This window comes from Gossypium hirsutum, chromosome D10 (assembly GCF_007990345.1).
Source record: "Gossypium hirsutum isolate 1008001.06 chromosome D10, Gossypium_hirsutum_v2.1, whole genome shotgun sequence".
Classification (NCBI taxonomy): Eukaryota; Viridiplantae; Streptophyta; class Magnoliopsida; order Malvales; family Malvaceae; genus Gossypium; species Gossypium hirsutum.
The window spans coordinates 30046885-30055535 of NC_053446.1; the positions used below are offsets into that span (position 1 = coordinate 30046885).

The window sequence follows — 8651 nt, forward strand, 5'->3', positions numbered from 1 at the left end:
GATTTAGGATGGTTTGCCAATCTTATTGCCATAGTATATATGCCACACAACCTGGCTCACTTGTACTTGGCACACTATCTTCAATGTTTCCATACTTGTTGCAAGATCGAGCACGAGCATGGATGAATTCGTTGCCACCAAGTTTAATTTCTACATGGCAAGAATTAGCAGAAAGGTTTTTGGTAAAGTATTTTCCATCGAGTAAGAACACAAAGTTGCGAAATGAGATAACCACTTTCCAACAATTGGATGATGAGTCCTTGTACGAGGCGTGGGAAAGATTCAAAGAATTGTTTCGTAAGTGTCCTCATCATGCTATTCCATATTGTATCCAGTTGGAGTTGTTTTATAACGATCTCAATGCACATACAAGATTAATGGTAGATGCTTCTACGAATGGTGCGATTTTGTCTAAATCTTATAATGAGGTTTACGAGATCATCGAAAGGATTGCTAAAAACAATTACAAATGGTCGACAAATTGAGCAGTTTTCGAAAGACGAGTTGCTGGAGTGCATGAAGTGGACGCACTGACTTTACTCTCTGCTCAAGTATCTTCTATTTCCTCAATGTTAAAATAGTTTACCATTAATGGTTTGAATAATTTTGCAGCTCAATCACCAAGTTAGTATGATGTTGTTTCCTGTGTGTATTGTGGGGATGATCATTCTTTCAAGAATTGCCATTCAAACCCCGAGTCTATTTGTTATGTAAGGAATTAGTATCAAAATAGAAGTGGACAAGGACCATAGTCCAACTTCTACAACCCATCATGGCGGAATCATCCGAACTTTTCCTATAGTAACCAAGGAAATGGACCAAACAATCATATGCAACATAGACCTAATCAATCCCAAGGATTCAGTCAACAAGCTCCGAAACCATCTCAAGCTGAGTCATCAAATAGTATGAAGGACTTGTTGAAGGCGTACATGGCGAAAAATGACGCTTTGATCCAAAGTCAAGCAGTAACACTAAAAAATCTAGAGAACTAGATGGGTCAGTTTGCTACTGAGCTTTGTCGTAGACCACAAGGAGTCTTGCCAAGTGACATAGAAAATCTAAGGAATTTTGGTAAGGAACATTACAAGGTGGTTGCATTATGAAGTGGTAAGATTTTGGAACCCAAGGAGGTTGTGGTTGAAAATGAGCCTATTGAAAAGGAAGAAAGTCAACCAGTAGTTGAAGTTCCTACACCAGAAAAGCCAGATGCTGAAAAATCTAATGAGGTAAATCCTAAACTAGCGAATTATGAAAAGCTAACACCTTTTTTTTTGTAGATTTGCCTCCTCAGAAAAGTTGTCTATTTCAACCTAAAGTTTCATATCCTCAAAGACTTTAGCAGCATAAGCAGAAATAGGAGGTACAATTCAAAAAGTTCTTGGATGTTCTAAAGTAACTTCACATCAACATCCCATTGGTGGAGGCTTTAGAGTAAATGCCTAATTACGTGAAGTTTATGAAGGATATTCTGTCCAAGAAGAAAAGGTTTAGTGAGTATGAAACTATTGTTTTGACGAAGGAGTGAGGTGCGTTCTTATAAAACAAGCTACCTTCAAAATTGAAAGACCTTGGAAGCTTTATGATACCCTATAACATCGGAGAATCTTACTGCAGTAAAGCTTTGTGCGACCTTGGAGCAAGCATCAACTTCATGCCCAAATCTATTTTCAAACTGTTGGGAATAGGTGAAGTAAGACCCACTACTGTGACACTTCAACTAGCAGATCGTTCTTTAGCATATCCCGAGGGAAAGATTGAGGATGTTTTGGCAAGAGTTGATAAGTTTATTTTTCTTGCTGACTTTATTATGTTAGACTTTGAAGCAGATAAGAAAGTTTTGATCATCCTAGGGAGACCTTTCTTAGCCACGGGAAGAACACTGATAGATGTGCAAAAAGGAGAACTCACAATGAGAGTTCAAGATGACTAGGTAATATTTAACGTTCTAAAGGCCATGAAATTTCCCGATCTGACAGAGGAATGTTTAGTAATGGAGGAATTAGAAACCTTAGTTTCTATGGAATGAGAGATAAATCTTGAAGAAGACCTGTTGGAGAACACCTTAGGGTCTGAACCATTGGAAGATGAAAAAGGTAATGAACCACTGCGGCTCATACCGCTAGAGTTGGAAGTTCGAGAATTTACACAACCCAAGTTGTCAATCAAGGAACCGCCTAAGCTTGAACTAAAGGTACTTTCGTCCCATTTAAAATACATTTGTTTAGGTAACTATTCTACTTTTGTGATTGTTTTAGTAGAACTGACAGAACATCAAGAGGAGCAAATGATTGCTATTTTAAAGAAATTTAAAAAGGCAATTGGCTGGGCCATAGTTGGCATTCGAGGTATAAGCCCTTCCTTCTGCATGCATAAGATAATTTTAGATGAAGGTGAGCAAGGTAGAATCGATGGGTAAATGAGAATTAATCCTATCATGAAAGAGGTAATATCGAATGAAGTGATCAAATGGTTTGATGTGGGAATTATCTACCCCATCTCAGATAGTTCTTGGGGAATGTCACGTGTGAATGTGTAATGCGCATATGCAAGTATACATGTCGAATCAAGTAATAAAGTATGAATGAGTATTGTCTCCACAGGGATTGCAATTTACTAAAATAATTGGTTATGCTATTACTATGAAACTGACTAATTAAACTGAGCAAAAGGGACATATGATTAATTGATAAAGAGATGTAATGAAGGATTAAAAATATCAATTATGACTAAAAATATGTTAGGGTAATTAAAATGCTGTGTCCATTCTCAAATAATAAGTGAGAAAGAGTTTGTACTGTTGAATGATAAAGGTTGGAATTACTTGGGTTTATTTATATAACATAATAATGCCATGGCAAAATCTTGACCATTCTACTGCTCGGGGAATCACTACTGCAGTCTGCTTCTTCGAATGCCAGACTTTGAGCTATCATTTTGAGTTTTTGTATGTCTACAAAACTCAAGAATGATATCTACATTTTTCTTCCTTCCACTATACAGATTGCAACTTCTATGTCTAAAATGCTACAACTATTCTTTCGAATACTTGCCTATATCAATCGATTATAATCCAATCTAATCAATCTTTTCAAAATTAAATTAGATCTAATAACATGCTACACAGTTATCTATGTCTAGAGCTTGCATGCATGCATTAAAAATAATCACAAATTGAATGAAATAATATTCAACACAAAATCAAATCATAGACATTAAAGTTAATGAAAATTCACCCAGAATAATTCCAACCCAAAGAAAATTAGTTCATGGATTGAACATTAGAATTCATAACAGAACCATTCAATATCATTGTTTAAATTCACGAATCATAATTTCAAATCAGAAAATAAAGGCAGAACTATAGGAAGCTTTCGCTACTCTAGCTTTTACTCTGATAATGTGATTTGATGCAAAAACCCAAGGCAGATTTCTTTCCCCCTTCCTTGTGTCTGTAATTCTTCTTCTTTGTATGCTACTACCCTTTCCACTCTTCACTGAGAATTTATGAGAATCTGATGCAGAGAGATAGAAACTATTTTTTTAAAATTTTCTCTTCCTTTAATCATTCTTTTTCTTTTTTCTTTTTCCTTCTTTATAGGGTAGGTCCCTCCCTCTCAGTACATACCTTTTGCTTCCTCTTTTTCAGGGTGATTTATCTTGTACAAGTACAACTAGATAAGAGTGATGTGGACTGAGTGTTGCGTCATCTTCCTAGAATTGCCATGGCATTCGTGCTGGCAATCTAACCAAACATTTTTTCATGACAATAATTCACTTCCTTCATTTTCTTATCTTTTTCTCCTCTCTTCTTCATCCCGCACCTACTGCCAACCACAAACAACACATTTTTTCCTCACTAATAGAAGTAACAAATAATAACATGTAGAGCACAATCCAAGCTTTGTTATGTAATGTTCTAAAAATATCTAAAAATGCAAGCATATTTACTTAATTACAAATAATTAATTCAATTTAAAGGCTTGAAATATAACTCTTTTCAAGAGTTATCAAGTAAGTCTGGTACAATGTGTACCAAAGAAAGGTGGAATCATGATTGTTGAGAATAAACGTAACGAGTTAATCCTAACGAGAACTATCATAGGTTGGAGAATCTGTATTGACTACAGAAAATTAAACAAAGCACTCGTAAGGATCATTTTCCTTTACCTTTTATGGATAAGATGTTAGATCAACTGGAAGATAACGGATTTTACTGCTTTTTAGATATTCGAGATACAACCAGATAGTTATAGCCCCGAAAGACCATCATAAAACTACTTTTACTTGCCCGTACGGTACATTTGCTTTTAGACGAATACCTTTTGATTTATGTAATGCACTTGCCACATTTTAACGATTTATGATGGCAATTTTCACTGATATGGTTGAAAATTTTGTTGAGATTTTCATGGATGATTTTTTTATTTTTGGTAACACTTATGATGTTTGTTTGAGTAATTTGGCTAAGATAGTAAAAAGATGTAAGGAGACAAATCTTGTCATTAACTGGGAGAAATGCCATTTTATGGTTAAAGAGGGAATTGTCTTTAGACATAAAATTTCCAAAAATAGAATTGAATTAGATAGAGCAAATGTGGATGTAATTGAAAGATTACCACCTCCAGTTAGTGTGAAAGGAGTTAGAAGTTTCTTAGGCCATGCTGGTTTTTATCATATGTTTATCAAAGATTTTTCAAAAATTTCTAAACCTTTGTGTATGCTTTTAGAAAAAGATGTTGTTTTTTATTTTAACAAAGCATGTTTAGAAGCTTTTGAAAAATTAAAAAGTCGGTTAATCTCAGCCCAATAATTGTTACACCTGATTGGAACTCACCTTTTGAGTTGATATGTAATGCAAGATATTTTGTTGTTGGAGCTGTGATGGGTCAAAGAAGAAACAAAGTGTTTCATCCTATCCTAGCCTAACTCAATTATATGATAACTGAAAAAGAACTCTTTGATATAGTTTTTGCTTTTGACAAGTTTCGTTCATATCTTATTATAGTGTTTACCAATCATACGATCATAAATTATTTACTCACAAAGAAAGATGCTAAACCGAGGCTAATTCATTAGATACTATTACTCTAAGAATTTGACTTTGAGGTTTGATAACTCTTGAAAAGAGTTATATTTTAGGCCTCTAGATGGATTAATTATTTGAAATTAAGTAAATACATCTACATTTTGATGATAATTTTAGAAAATTGCATAAAAAAGCTTGGATTGCGGTATATTGGTAATCATTTATTACTTTTATTACTTAGGGAAGGAAAATTTGAGATTGTGGCTGGACACAAGTGCATGTGGAAGAAGAGGATGAAGAGGATGCAAAAAGAAAATAAGGGAAGTGAAACATTACTGTAGAAAATGGTAAGAATGATTCTCAACACAATTGTCATGGCAATTCTAGGAAGATGACTCAGCACTCTATCCATGTCATTCTCAGCCAATTTGATGTGTACCAGAAAAACCACCCTGAAAAAGAGGAGAAACAAATGTGTATTGAAAGGGACGGATCCGCCAATAAAAGAAGGAGAGAGAATAAGAAAGATGAGAGATTTAGTGTGAAAAAGAGATTTAGAATAAGAATTCTAGGGAAAGGGTAGCAACTTAGAAGAGAGAAGAATACAAATGTGAGGAAGGGGAAGAGAAATCTATCCTGGATTCACGAGCAATCTGAAGAACCAAGAAGAGCTTGAGTATGGAATTAACTTCCTGTAGTTCTACCTTTATTTTCTAGATTGAAATTTATGTGATTGAAAAATAATTGAGAAGCGTTGATGAATGATTCTATTTTGATGTTTACTTTTCCACCCATGAACTAAATCTTTTCTAGGTTGGAGTTGTTTGGGTGAATATTTTATCATCTTTAATGCCCAGGATTTGAGATTTCTATATCACTGTTACATTCAATTCATGCTTATTTTAAATACATACATGCAAGCTCTAGACCTAGTTACATGTATGCTGTGTTCTTAGGTGTATTTAATTCTAAAAAGGTTAAGAATACTGGATCTTGAATCGTTTGATGCAAGTGAATACTTAATAGAATGGTCGTAGCACTGTAGACATAGATGTTACGAGTTGTACAGAGAGGAACGTCATTGCAGTTATCAATCCCAAGTTCTATAGATGTACATGAACTTAGATTTTTAGCCTAAGATCTAGCTATCGAAAGAGGCAGGTCATAGTAGCGAATCTCTGGGCAGTAGATTAGACAATATTTTGTCATGGCATTATTTTGATATGAACATTTCTCCTGAATAATTCCAACCCTATTCATTCAATAACAGAAATACCCTTGATATTCTCTGTGAATTGCCACATCATTTTATTTGCCATATAATTCTTTATTCTTTATCATTTAATTTCCGTAATTCATTATTCAAGTTTCTTATTCATTCTAAGATTCTTTCTCAATATTTTGGTATGATTAATATTATTATAATAACGTACTCAATTTCTTACTAGTTTCCAACCCCTGTGGAGATGATACTTACTTATCACTTTATTACTTGAATGACATGTATACTTGTACAATTGCACTAGTTATTTTACACGAAACAAGTTTTTGGCACCATTGCCAGGGATCAACAACATTGGTGAAAAGTTGATTTGTTATTATTCCTATTATTTTTTGTGAGAGTAGTAATTAGTATTTGATTTTATTTTTCAGGTTTTTATTACTGCATGAGAAGAAGTATTCAAGAAGATACAAAATATTGTTTTGATCCCAAAATTGAAAAGAAATTAAGGCAAAGAAGAAAAGAAATAAGAGAATTAGAGAGAATTAGAAATGATCCAATCATAGAAGATCAAGTATTTCAGAATGAATTGAATGCTGATATTCCTCGAATCATAGATGACAGAGACAAACCCATCAGAGAACATGTAGTGCCTATTTTGGATGATCTAAATGGTAGGGCAGTTTAGTGGTTTACCTACTGAAGATCAGAGATTGCACTTGAGACTGTTTCTTGAAGTCTGTGATTCATTCAGGTAACAGGGTGTCCTTGAAGATGCCTTTAAATTAAAGTTTTTCCCTTATTCATGATGAGATCGTGCCAAATCATGGTTGAATCCATTACCATCAGGTACATGGCATCTTGGAATGAACTATGGAAAATATTTCTACTTAGGTACAATCCTCCCAACATGAATACCAAACTTAGGAACGACATTACATCATTTACGTAATCGGAAGATGAAACATTATATGAAGCATGGGAGCATTTCAAGGAACTAGTTAGAAAATGCCCGATGCATGGTTTTCAGCATCAGACATAGATGGAAATGTTCTACAATGGATTAAATGCTCATAAGCAAATGGTGGTGGATGTATCTGCTAATGGGACATTGCTTGAAAATCCTACAATGAAGCATACGAAATTCTTGAAAGAATAGCAAACAATAATTATTAGTACCCCACTACCAGAGTTGGTACTAGTAGAAGAGTTGTTGGAGCAATGGAACTTGATGCGGTTACATCTTTAACAGCTCAGGTATCATCTTTAACAAATATGATTAAAACTTTGAAAAGACCCTCTACAGTGTAAGAGATGAAGGTTGCAGAACTAGCATGCGTATATAGTGGAGAAGATCATGTTTTTGATGAATGCCTATCCAATCCACCCCTGTGTATTACATGGGGAATTTTAATCATAGCAACAACAATTCCAACTCCAACACATACAATCCAGGGTGAAAAAAAATCCAAATTTTAGCTGTAGAAATCAAGGAATGAGAAATGCCAACAGTGTTAATCGACAGAATGTGGTTGGTGTACCACCTGGATATAGTCAACCAATACCGTGGAAAAATGTGCAACAAAGTTCGTTATCTTCAACATCAATTATGAAATCTTTATTAAAGGAGTATATGGTTAAGAATGATGCAATTATTTAGAGCCAGACAGCTTCCTTAAGAGCCTTGGAGAATCAAGTGGGACAAATTGCCCCTGCATTAAGTTCCAAGCAACAAGGAGGATTGCCTAGTGACACAAAAAGTTCTCGTTCTTAAGGAAAGGAACAATGTAAGGCCATAACACTCCGGAGTGGCACTCAGCTGCCAAGAGTTGTGAATGATGCCTTTACTAAGGAGGAAAGTTTAAAAGTTCCTGAAAGAACAAATTTTGAATCAGTAGTGGAACAAACTACAAAAGATGGGAGTAAAAAGAAGCATAAAATAACAAATTCATCTTGTAAAGATAATACAAATGCCAGGGCAAAGCAACCTCAACAAATGGAAGGAAGGCCACTGCCACATTTTCCCCAATGTTTCCAAAACTCAAAACAAGATGCTTACTTCAAGAAATTTCTGGAGGTCTTGAAACAATTACACATCAATATACCTTTGGTGGAAGCATTAGAACAAATGTCTAACTATGTGAAATTCATGAAAGATATCCTATCAAATTAGAGAAGGTTAGGGGAGTTCGAAACTGTTGCACTCACTAAGGGATGCACAACAATGCTAAAGAATAAACTACCACCAAAATTAAAAGATCTAGGGAGTTTGACTATACCTTGCTCAATTGGAAACCATTATGTAGGCAAAGCATTATGCGATTTAGGTGTGAGTATCAATCTAATGCCTATGTCTATTTTTACGAAACTTGGGATAGGAAAGGCAAGATCTACTACAGT

At 34.6% G+C, this 8651-nt stretch overlaps 2 non-coding genes across 2 annotated transcripts; both read right to left on the bottom strand.

Annotated features, from left to right (window-relative positions):
- Positions 1-211: 211 nt before the first annotated feature.
- LOC121222750 (small nucleolar RNA R71) lies at positions 212-319 on the bottom strand. The gene has a single exon (XR_005920121.1). It is a non-coding gene; the product is annotated as a small nucleolar RNA R71 (small nucleolar RNA).
- A 6851-nt stretch (positions 320-7170) lies between these two features.
- Positions 7171-7277, bottom strand: LOC121222700 (small nucleolar RNA R71). Its single transcript, XR_005920063.1, has one exon. It is a non-coding gene; the product is annotated as a small nucleolar RNA R71 (small nucleolar RNA).
- Positions 7278-8651: the final 1374 nt, after the last annotated feature.